We start from the raw sequence: 11,078 nt of genomic DNA on the forward strand, positions 1-11,078 counted from the left end.
TGCAAGTGCAGCCGATTAAGCAAGTTGGTGCAGAGCTGCATCTTTCATAATGATGGAGAGACTCTGGTTTCTTACTCCTTTTTATTAATGTAGAAGGGGGGGGTGAAACATTGCAGAAGAATGCAAAGCACTATACGTGTTAGTAACCTACATGTCCAAGGTTGTGACGTTCTGATTGGCTTCTGACTAGCACCTTTCATCCAAATGAAAAATATTTGCTAACCCTGCTTAATAGGAAGGGAGAACAAACAATTTGCTTATTGTTACCTTTTCCTGTTCTCTTTTTAGTACAGCTGCACACTTCTGTGCACAGCTGGCTCTTGTGCCCTTTCAGAGTGATTTGTCACAGAAAATAAAAATACTTGCCAACCTGGCTTTAACCAAAAAAATCCATTAATAGCCTTTGGCCTTTATATGCATCAAAGTGACAGTCCTACGCTGCCCCAGTAAGAGAAGCCTGGCACAAACGCGGAGCAAAGTCTGTGCTGCTGCAGGCTGCCAGCCAAAACGTTTTGTGCAGGCCAGCAGTGACGACAGCTTCCATAGGCAGAGGGTCTGCTCTGACAAACCAGCATCCAGCCACCCACTTGAATTAACACCCAGGCCTCTTCCTCTTGTCCCTTCCCACCCACTTGGACAGCTACCTCTTTCTGATTGTTTGTTTGTTTTTTGTTTTTAATAGTTTCTCTTGTGTGCCAAGTTGTATTTAAACTGTCCGAGACAGTGTCCGTGGAACTTGGATTTTTAGCTACTTCCCTGTTAACCCATCCATTTATGTTTAACTGCCTCTGGCTAGTCCAGTTTATTTTGTGTTCTTTCTAACTGGCTGAGTGTTCTCTGTGGGGCACAGCCTGTGTTTTGCATAGCATCAACCACACTGTTGGCAGCTAACAAACGTCCGAGGAATTGCTGGACTGGATCAGACCCACAGTCCAACCAGTCCAGTATCCTGTCTTTGACAGTGGCCAGGATCTGATGCTTCAGAGTGTGGTGCAAGAACCTTACAGCAGGCAGATGTGGAATTATCTGCCCTTCACACTAGGGCTCATAGTGAGCTTCAGTAGTTAGAGATTGACTTACAACCTGAAGCTCAAGGTCACTTCTGTAACTGTTAATAATTATGGTAACTGGATAGTCTCTAAGGTGCCACAAGTACTCCTTTTCTTTTTGGATAGTCTTGATGTCATGTAAATATCCACTCCCTTTATGGACCTTACTAATGTCTTGGCCTCAATCACTTCCTATGCCCATGAGTTCCACAAGTTAATTACACATCGTGTGAAAAATTATTCCTCTTAAAAGCTTTTATACACAGTCTCCCCTGTCTGATTCTTTGGTAAAATGTCTGTGACGAAGTGCTTTTGCCTTTCACAGAGTGCTCTAAAATGCTCAACTTGCTGTGTGGAGACACACACTTGGCCCTTTCTTGGGTTTAACTTTATTAATAAAGTTTAGCTGAAGCCTTATCCCCAGGCTGCTCCTACCTCAGGACTGCTCAGCCCACTTCCTAGATCCTCTCTCTCAACAGCCACTTCATCTCCCTTCCATGTAGGTGGCGTTATGAGCCATCTGCTTAATGCTTTCCCAGCAGGTTCAGCACCTGTTCAGAAGGTGGTGTGTTCCTGGTAACCTCTGCATATCTGTTAGATTCTCAGATCACATTAATGAACACTGTAAATGTAACATTCCACCACGGGACTTTCCTGGCTGCTGGCATGTGACCGAATTACTGCAAAGTGCATGAGTGGCTTAACTGAAAATATTTAGTTGCTGTGTCCCTCTTCTGAGTTTAAAAGCAAACCAAGCCAAATCCATAGGGGATTGATAATGGACACACATCCTTTCACTGCCAGGCTAACTATTTCAAATGATCTAGCTTGGTCCAAATATATAAGTAGTCTTGGCCTCTACAGTATAAGAAATGAATCTCTAGGCCATGTCCTAGTGGACTGGTGTCCCTGTCACACAAAAGCCCTCATCATGGGCATCTTTATAGCTCTACTAGAAAGGCCAAGAAATGAACTAGGCGGCCCCAGTCTCTGATATTTGTATGACTCTGCAACTCAAGGTTTGAGTGAAAAACATTTGCAAGGATAGTCTGCCCATGCTATTGTGTGAATAAATAGAAGACATCAGTTTTCCCTCCATCCAATGTCTCTCAAAAGTACTAAACTAGGAGCGAAGAGGTGCACGTGTAAACAAATTGTTTTCCAAGACACAGAAAATGGACCATTTGGATATAACCCATCTTTACCCCAGGAATCCTTTTTCAACATTTGAACTTCTAAAACGTTGTTTCAGATCATTAGAGAAAGAGAAAAGGATCACAGAGTTACGGTGCATGCAAGAGAAAAGACTATGTAAAATTGCTGTGTTAGATGGCTTGAACTAAAGTCAATTTCCCTGTTACAGATACTCCAGAGTGAGAAGCCAGTTTGTTGATTGCTCCAAGAAAAAGAGGATGATTATTAGATAAATAATGTTCCCCGCCCCTCCCCCGGTAATGGATCTACAGGCCTAGGAGTGATTTATCAACTAACTGATGGATAATACTCCTGACTTAGTGCCTGGGTTTGACTGCTCGTGTGTACTGTGTCTGTGTAAAAGGCAACTATGAGGCAAGGTATTTTAAAGACCTTTTAAAGCTTGGAGCCTCTGGTGAATTTTTCACAATATACATAAGTTGAACAAGCTGTTCAGAAATCGATCACATCTCTGTTTATTGCTTTAACCTATTGAAGCCAGGGGGAGATCCCAGGGATACATCTTCTATTTACTCATGTATTGGAAGCGGATTTTTTTTTTTTAATCGAAGCGATCAGCAACAAGACATTGAGTTTTCTGTAAATTAGAGGTAAACTACTTTATCTCTGTGCCTCTAAGCAGGGAATCCCTATATGCAGGGATCCATCATCCCTTTCTACTGTCTAATCATTTTCTTTAATCATTTCCCTAAACCCACTCTCAATCTTGCTTTACTGGATTCATGTTATAATCAAACCTTTTCAGGATGCAGTTTAAAATTTATATGCATACCTTAACTGTCTGATGGTTCCTCTGATTTGGATAAGCGAGAAACTCCTATTGTCAGTGTGACAATTAGGCTATAAAAATGGATTTATATCAGTTTATCTAGTCATGTTATGGGGTAATGGATGAAACTAACCAGAAGAAATACTGTGAAAATAGAACTGGACCCAGTGGCCCAGGGAGAAGGAGCCACTCTACAGGAAAAAAACAAACCCCAATTTGAAATCATACAAATGTTTGTATTATAGAATCATGTTAATGTAGGGCTGGATGAACCCTGGGAGGTATTTGTCCAACCTGTTCTTTAAAACCTCTAAGGAGTGGGTTGTGGAACCTCCCTTGGAAGCTTATGCCAGAGCTTAGCTCCCCTTAGAGTTACAAAGCTTTTTTTCCCCTAATCTCTAATTTAAATCTCCCTTGCTGCAGACTAAGGCCTTTACAACTTGTCCTGCTGCCAGTAGACGTGGAGAACAATTGATTACCATCCTCTTTATTACAGCCCTTAATAATATTTGCAGACTGTTATCTGGTCCCCTCCTCAGTCTTCTTTTCTCAGGACTAAACTTGCCCAGGATTTTTAATCTTTCCTCATTGGTCAGGTTTCCTAAACCTTTTACCCTGTTTGTTACTCCCTCCAGCTTGTGCCCATCTGTCCTATTGTGTGGCACCGAGACCTGGCCGCAGCACTGCAGCTGAGCCCTCACCATTGCAGAGCAGAGCGGGGTAGTTACCTCCCAGGTCGTCCCTACAACACTCCTGTTAATACCCTCCTGTGCAGGGCTTAAATGCAGCTGGAGCTGTCTGGATTGGAGCTCTGGTAAACGTTTTCAACTCCCGTGAAGTTTTTATAGCTTGCGGGGGGTGGCTCTGGGAAATACTCTGAGAATTTAAGCCCTGTTCCTGTGCCAGTTCTTGGGGCACCCGGGACAGAGAGTCACCTCATTACCCACTGCCTCTAGAGAGTGAGGGAGTCTTTCTAGTGGTAGGTGGGTAGGCGCTCCCTGACCCACCAGCCTTTCAGCCACTCAAGTGCTGGCAAGTCCTGACTTTGCCTTACAGAATAACAATAGGTGCTTCCCAATCCCCATGTCTCTTTGGATCATTCCCCTGTGAAGTCCAGCCCCTCACGCTGGTTATTTACAAAAATTCCACATCCTTGGCACCCAACAGTGCGGTATATCCCAGTTTTACCTTAACCTGCCGCTTCTGTAAACCATGCAGTGCTTGTGAGCACTTACAATAAAACAAAGAAGGCTTAAATAATTGAGAATCTAGATTTAACTAGAAATGAGAGAGTGGTGGAAACAACTGGTTACAAAGCAAAACAAAATGCAAACCTGGGTCTACGCTTATCAATAGTTACCTTTCTTATCTAATAAAATAAATTTCCCCCATGCTCTCCAACGTTCACTCTGTTGCAGAGCTGGCTGGTTTCTCAAGAACCAAGGTCCAAACATTTGTGAAAGCAGTCTGCTCCACAGGGTTTTCCTCAGTGAATGGGTATACAGTACTTCTCCCTCCTCTGTGTTATACTGAGAACAGCTTTTTGTTTCTATGTACAGGCAGGGCCAACCCCTGTCTTCTTGTAAAGATGCTTAATTATCTTTAAGTGATTTTGATTATTGATGGATTGCCTCTGTTTTCCTAGCCAAAGTCTTAGTATTGCACAAAGCTAAACAAATTGAGCCTTGCACTCTATCACCAGCCAAACAGAGAAGCAGTGACAACTCCCCTGTCCCTGAATGGGCAGTCACTGAAACATGTTATCTCCTGGTGACTAACTTCTACTCCAAGTCCATGAAGCAGACTTTCAACATAAATACACCACTCCTTAAATATTACCTGTACATACATCTTGCAATGATTATGAATCTTGACAAGTTGTGAACTTTCTGTACATACCTTATACGTTAGTCTTTTTATGGATAAATATGCTGTAAGAAGTGTACGGTGTAGTGCAGAGGTGGGCAAACTACGGCCCACGGGCCACATCCGGCCTACAGGACCCTCCTGGCCCCCCCCCCCCCACTATTCCCCTCCCCCACAGCCTCAGCTCACTGTGCTGCCGGTGGGATGCTCTGGGTGGCAGGGCTCTTGCAGAGCCACAGCCTGACCCGGTGCTCTGTGCTGTGTGGTGGCGTGGCTCCTGGGGGTGGTCGGGGACAGGGAGGGGTGGCTGGGGCAGGGGTCCCAGGGGGGCCGTCAGGGAATGGGGGGGGGCGGGTTGGATGGGGCAGGGGGCCCGGGGTGGGGCTGTCAGGGAATGTGGGGGGGGGGGTGCAGGTTGAGTGGGGCAGGGGGCCCGGGGTGGGGCTGTCAGGGGGTGAGAAGCGGGGCGGGGGGATCGGATAGGGGGCGGGGGCTGGGCCACACCTGGCTGTTTGGGGAGACACGGCCTCCCCTAACCGGCCCTCCATACAATTTCAGAAACCCGATGTGGCCCTTAGGCCAAAAAGTTTTCCCGCCCCTGGTGTAGTGAGTTGGTCAGGTGTGTGTTGAGAGCTTTTTGCAAAGACCAGGGGACCTTTTGCCAAGGGGTCCATGTCACAACACCCCAGAATGATCATAGCCTTTTTCCCAACTGCATCCCATTGTTGACTCTCATTCAATTTGTGATCCGCTGTAACTGCCAGATCCTTTTCAGCAGTATTACTGCCTAGCCATCTATTCCCCATTTTATAATTGTGCGTTTGATTTTTCCTTCCTAAGTGTAGTACTTTGTATTTATCTTTATTGAATTTCATCTTCTTGATTTCAGACCAATTCTCCAGTTTGTCAAGGTCACTTTGAATTCTAATCCTGTCTAAAAAAGAAAAGGAGTACTTATGGCACCTTAGAGACTAACCAACTTATTTGAGCATGAGCTTTCGTGAGCTACAGCTCACTTCATTGAAAGCTCATGCTCAAATAAATTGGTTAGTCTCTAAGGTGCCACAAGTACTCCTTTTCTTTTTGCGAATACAGACTAACATGGCTGTTACTCTGAATCCTGTCTAAGTGATTGCAATCCCTGCCCTCTTGGTGTCATCTGCAGATTTTATAAACATAAAATCTTTACTCCATCATCCAAGTAATTAATGAAAATATTGAATAGTACCAGACCAACATGGGGCCCCATTAGATATGTCCTTCCAGTTTGACAGTGAACCATTGACGACTACTCTTTGAGTATGGTCTTTCAAACAGTTATACACCCACCTTACGGTAATTTCAATGAAACCACATTTCCCTAGTTTGCTTACGAAAATGTCATTTGGGAGTATGTGAAAAGCCTTACTAAATTCAAGATATATTGCATCTGTTGCTTCTCCCCCATCCACTAGATCAGTAACCCTGTAGAAGGAAACTTAGGTTGGTTTGACATGATTTGTTTTTGGCTATTACTTATCACCCTATTATCCTCTGCATGCTTACAAACTGATTTCTTAATCATTTGTTCTGGTATATTTCCAAGTATTGAAGTTATTGGTCTGTAGTTTCCTGGGTGGTTTTTAACATCATGCTGTTGTGCCTTTTAATACTGTCTTTTTGAGACATTGACAGCATTCCTGAACTCTTTATTCCCAGGGACTGTATTGACCAGTTCTCTGCTTTTTTGAAGTCCATTATCTTGATTCTGCTGCTTTCACTCCTTCCTTTCCCTAGAATCATGAAATCTACCATTGCATGATCACTTTCACCCAATTGAATTCAGCCTTCAGATTGGTAGCCAATTCCTCCCTTTTTGGCAGAATCAAATCTAAAATGTCTGTCCCCCTGGTTACTTCCTCCACCTTCTGAAAGAAGTTGTCCCCAGTACATTCCAATAATTTATTGGACATTTTGTGTTTTGCTGTCCTATGATGGTGTCCCTTGACTAGATTTATGTGGACAGAGTTGGCAACGGGCTTTGTTGCAAGGATAGGTTCCTGGGTTAGTGTTTTTGTTGTGTGATGTGTGGTTGCTGGTGAGTATTTTGCTTCAGGTTGGGGGGCTGTCTGTAAGCGAGGACTGGCCTGTCTCCCAAGATCTGTGAGAGTGAGGGATTGTCCTTCAGGATAGGTTGTAGATCCTTGATGATGCGCTGGAGAGGCCCACATATCTATTCAAGGGGCACCATCATAGGACCTAATCACATCAGCCACACTATCTGGGGCTCCTTCACCTGCACATCTACCAATGTGATATATGCCATCATGCGCCAGCAATGCCCCTCTGGCATATACATTGGCCAAACTGGACAGTCTCTACGCCAAAGAATAAATGGACACAAATCAGATGTCAAGAATTATAACATTCAAAAACCAGTCGGAGAACACTCCAACCTCCCTGGACACTCAATTACAGACCTAAAAGTCTCAATTCGTCAACAAAAAAACTTCAAAAACAGACTCCAATGAGAAACTGCAGAACTGGAATTAATTTGCAAACTGGACACCATTAAATTAGGCTTGAATAAAGACTGGGAGTGGATGAGTCATTACACAAATTAAAAACTATTTCCCCATGCTAATTTTCCCCCTACTGTTACTCTCACCTTCTTGTCAACTGGTTGAAATGGGCCATCCTGATTATCACTACAAAAGTTTTTTATTTCTCCTGCTGATAATAGTCCACCTTAATTGATTAGTCTCGTTAGAGTTGGTATGGCAACCCCCATTTTTTCATGTGTTCTCTCTCTGTGTGTGTGTGTGTGTGTGTGTGTGTGTTGTTTATATAATCTTCCTACTGTATTTTCCAGTGCATGCATCTGATGAAGTGGGTTTAGTCCATGAAAGCTTATGCCCAAATAAATTTGTTAGTCTCAAAGGTGCCACAGATATGCCTCATTTTTTTTGGGATGAAGTGTGGCCCAATGGTTAGGATGAAAACCAGAGACCCAAATTCAATACCTGAGACTTCCTGTGTGGGGTTGTGGGTTTTTTGTTGTTTTGGGGTAAATCACTTATTACCCCCATTTTACAGAGGCTAATACTGGCCTTCCTCACATTGTGAGGAAAATACATTAGATTGTGAGTTTTTGAAATGCTGTGGTGATGGTGGGGAGGGGAAGCCTATAGAAGTATTTTAGATGGATAAAATACCACTTCTCCAGTGGCTTTAGCCAACTGAACTTCAGAAGTGCAGAGAAACTCACGCAAGACTGCTGTGCCAGAATGAATTTCACCCATGATTATTAATAAAATTAGAAACAATTATCTCTGAGAATTAGGTTAAAAAGTCACCTGAGATTTTGCAACCACAAAGAAACACCTGTTCCTTGCTTCTCGGCTTGTAAAACTAGATTTGACAAGATCAGACAACACTTTGCTCTGCAATGTTTGCAAACGTCAAAATACGCTGAAATTTATTCCAGTTCTGTCCCGTGTTCAGTATCAGCACAATGATTTCCTTGTGGAACTTTTTCTGTGCCTTCCATGGCATATTTGCAGTTTCTTGCAACATTTCATTATTTACCTTCAAATAAAAGGGTATGACTTTTTTTTTTTTTTTAAAGAAAGCCACATTGATTTCAGAGTAAAGAAAGTTGAAAGATCTATTTTAAAAATTCTTTTATCATGAAGGATCTCCAAAATGTGCTATATTCCATACGTCTGACTACTCGATCTTTAATGATACACAGCAACACTATGAAACAAGTGAAGAACCCTATGTCCAAATGAAAACAGTAGGGAAAAGGTGGAGGTGCAAAATGTAATTACTCAACTGGAATTTGGCCAGGACACTGGGGCTGTCTTATGAACAAGTCAGGAGATCTTTAATTTTCACAGCATCAGGATCTCGTTTGCCATCTCAACTTGGGACCTTTTTAACAGCACAATGCTCCTGACACTCGGTAAATCACCAACACTGCTTCCTGTGGCACCTGAGTTTTCCTTGGAATACTTTATCCAAGTACTGACGTGGCACAGACTTGCTTAGCTTTTGCAACAATATCACATTCTGATGTGGTGGTGACAGCAAGGTGGATACCTTAAGGGAACGTTCTGACTCTAGGATGGATTTCAGCTTTGGTTAAAGGGCTGGAAGATCCTTTAAATGTGCTGAACTACCCAACTATTGCATTTGCAGTGTTTTATGTTTAAATCCTAAGAGCTGTGCCATCCCCTTCAGTGATGCTATACCTGACTATTTACTTGAGTCCCACAAAATTGTTCAAGAAGGAATGTATATTTTGATTTTTTGTGTCTGCTTCACCAGAACTCAAGTGAAAGGTTCCATCCTACAGTCCTTACCAAGGTGAAACTCCCACTGGAATTACTGAGAGTTTTGCCTGAGTAAGGAGTGTAGAATTAGGACCTTAATGTCTGCAAACTTTTAAATGAAAATGGGTAGCAATGAACAATAATACCCAATGCATGAAGAAGTGGCGAAAGGGCAGGTATCCATGAGAATAGCTGTCACAATGTAGCAGTGAAGCATTTTATATTTGTAACTTTGGTTTCCATTAGAGAGACGTATAGAGTGTGTTCACTGAGAAAGGGGTGAACTAATTTGACTGCAAAGTCAATGCTATAGCTGGTGACTAATAAAATCTCTACCTCAAAAGAGGTAAGTAGTTATGCCTAAATCATGACAATATGCAGTTTGGTTCTTAAGACCACAAAGTTACACCCCCTCATTCATCTACTGATATTCTTAACTCCTTCTCCTAGCTGGCCCCTTTATAATGCCTTTTATTGAGAGCAGAATTTACATTGCAGAATGAAGGCATAATAAAGGAAGAGTTTGCTCAAATTATCCAGAGTCTGATGTGATTCGTTTCTTCACATAGGCGTTTCTGTGAATGTGCCCACACAATTAGAAGCAGATTTGACGTCTAAACTTTTTCTTTGTAAGTGGCAGTGTTCATTGCTCTCTAATCTCCTCCTTGTCAATACATCCTATCCCCAAAACATCAGGTATAAACACTAAATTCATGCCCACTAAAGTGATTTTAACAAATACATTGTAAATGTGATACATCAGAATAATTCCAACTTCCAAGCTCCTGTTCATGGGTTCTGGTCAAGCTGAGCATGTAGTAGGAGGAATCCTTTCAGAAAGGGAAATACTGTACATTACTCAGTTTTAAGTGAAAGGCTCTGAAAATAACACACGTGGTACCGACCATACCCCTTTTGCTAATCATTGTACCACATATGCTATGTATTCCTTTCATACAGCCTATGCAGAACCTAAATATATGTGATCCAAAAATGAAATGAGCCTCCTCTTAAGTTATGATTAGAGCTGGTCAGAAAACACTTTCCTAAGATATTTTTCTCCTGTTGTTCATCAGTTTCATTTTGATGGAAATTCTGATGGCTCTAGCTCTGACCCTGGTTAGTAAAGCTGTTTCATCGATAGCTGCTCAAGAGGAAGTATGGCATGGTTAAGGGACTGGGACTTTGGAGATGGTCTCAGTGCTTGGCTCTGCCACAAATTTTCTGGGTGACCTTGGGCAAGTCACTTATTCTCTCAGTTCCCCATCTGTAAAAAGGGGATATGTCCTTTGTCTGTCTTGTGTATTTAGACTTTGAGTCCTTTTAGAGCAGGAAATGTCTCCGTACTATGTGTATATACCGTGCCTAGCACAATGGTGTGTCAGGGCCTTTAGGCGCTACTCCAATACAAATAACATTGGAATGACTGTCTTACTTATGGCATGTGTGACGGGGCGCATCAGCCCTGCACTGATGCAGCAGGTGTTAATCCTTCTCTCTGGGCCGAAGAGGCTATGCCCCCTCGGCTCTGCTGGGCATGCTCCAGCTGGAGACAGGATATAAAATGCAGAAGAGCAGCTCCATCTGGGCTGACTGCTGGTGAGGAAGGAGGTGCACTGCTGACTCCTGGGGGAGGACCGCCTGCACTCCAGGATGCAGAGGCCAGCCAGCCAGAGATGGACCTCAACATATAGGCTCGGGATGCCACAGAGAAGGGAGAGACCGTGATGACCCGGAGACGGCAAGCTGTGGAGAATTGGGTAGGAAGTGACCCAGGGAATCTCTGTGAAGTGGTTGTAGAACTGTAGATCGGCTCGGTGTGTTTTGATAGGATCCCCTCCACCGACAGGGCTCTGGGTTGGG

This window comes from Eretmochelys imbricata, chromosome 6, assembly GCF_965152235.1.
Source record: "Eretmochelys imbricata isolate rEreImb1 chromosome 6, rEreImb1.hap1, whole genome shotgun sequence".
Taxonomy (NCBI): Eukaryota; Metazoa; Chordata; order Testudines; family Cheloniidae; genus Eretmochelys; species Eretmochelys imbricata.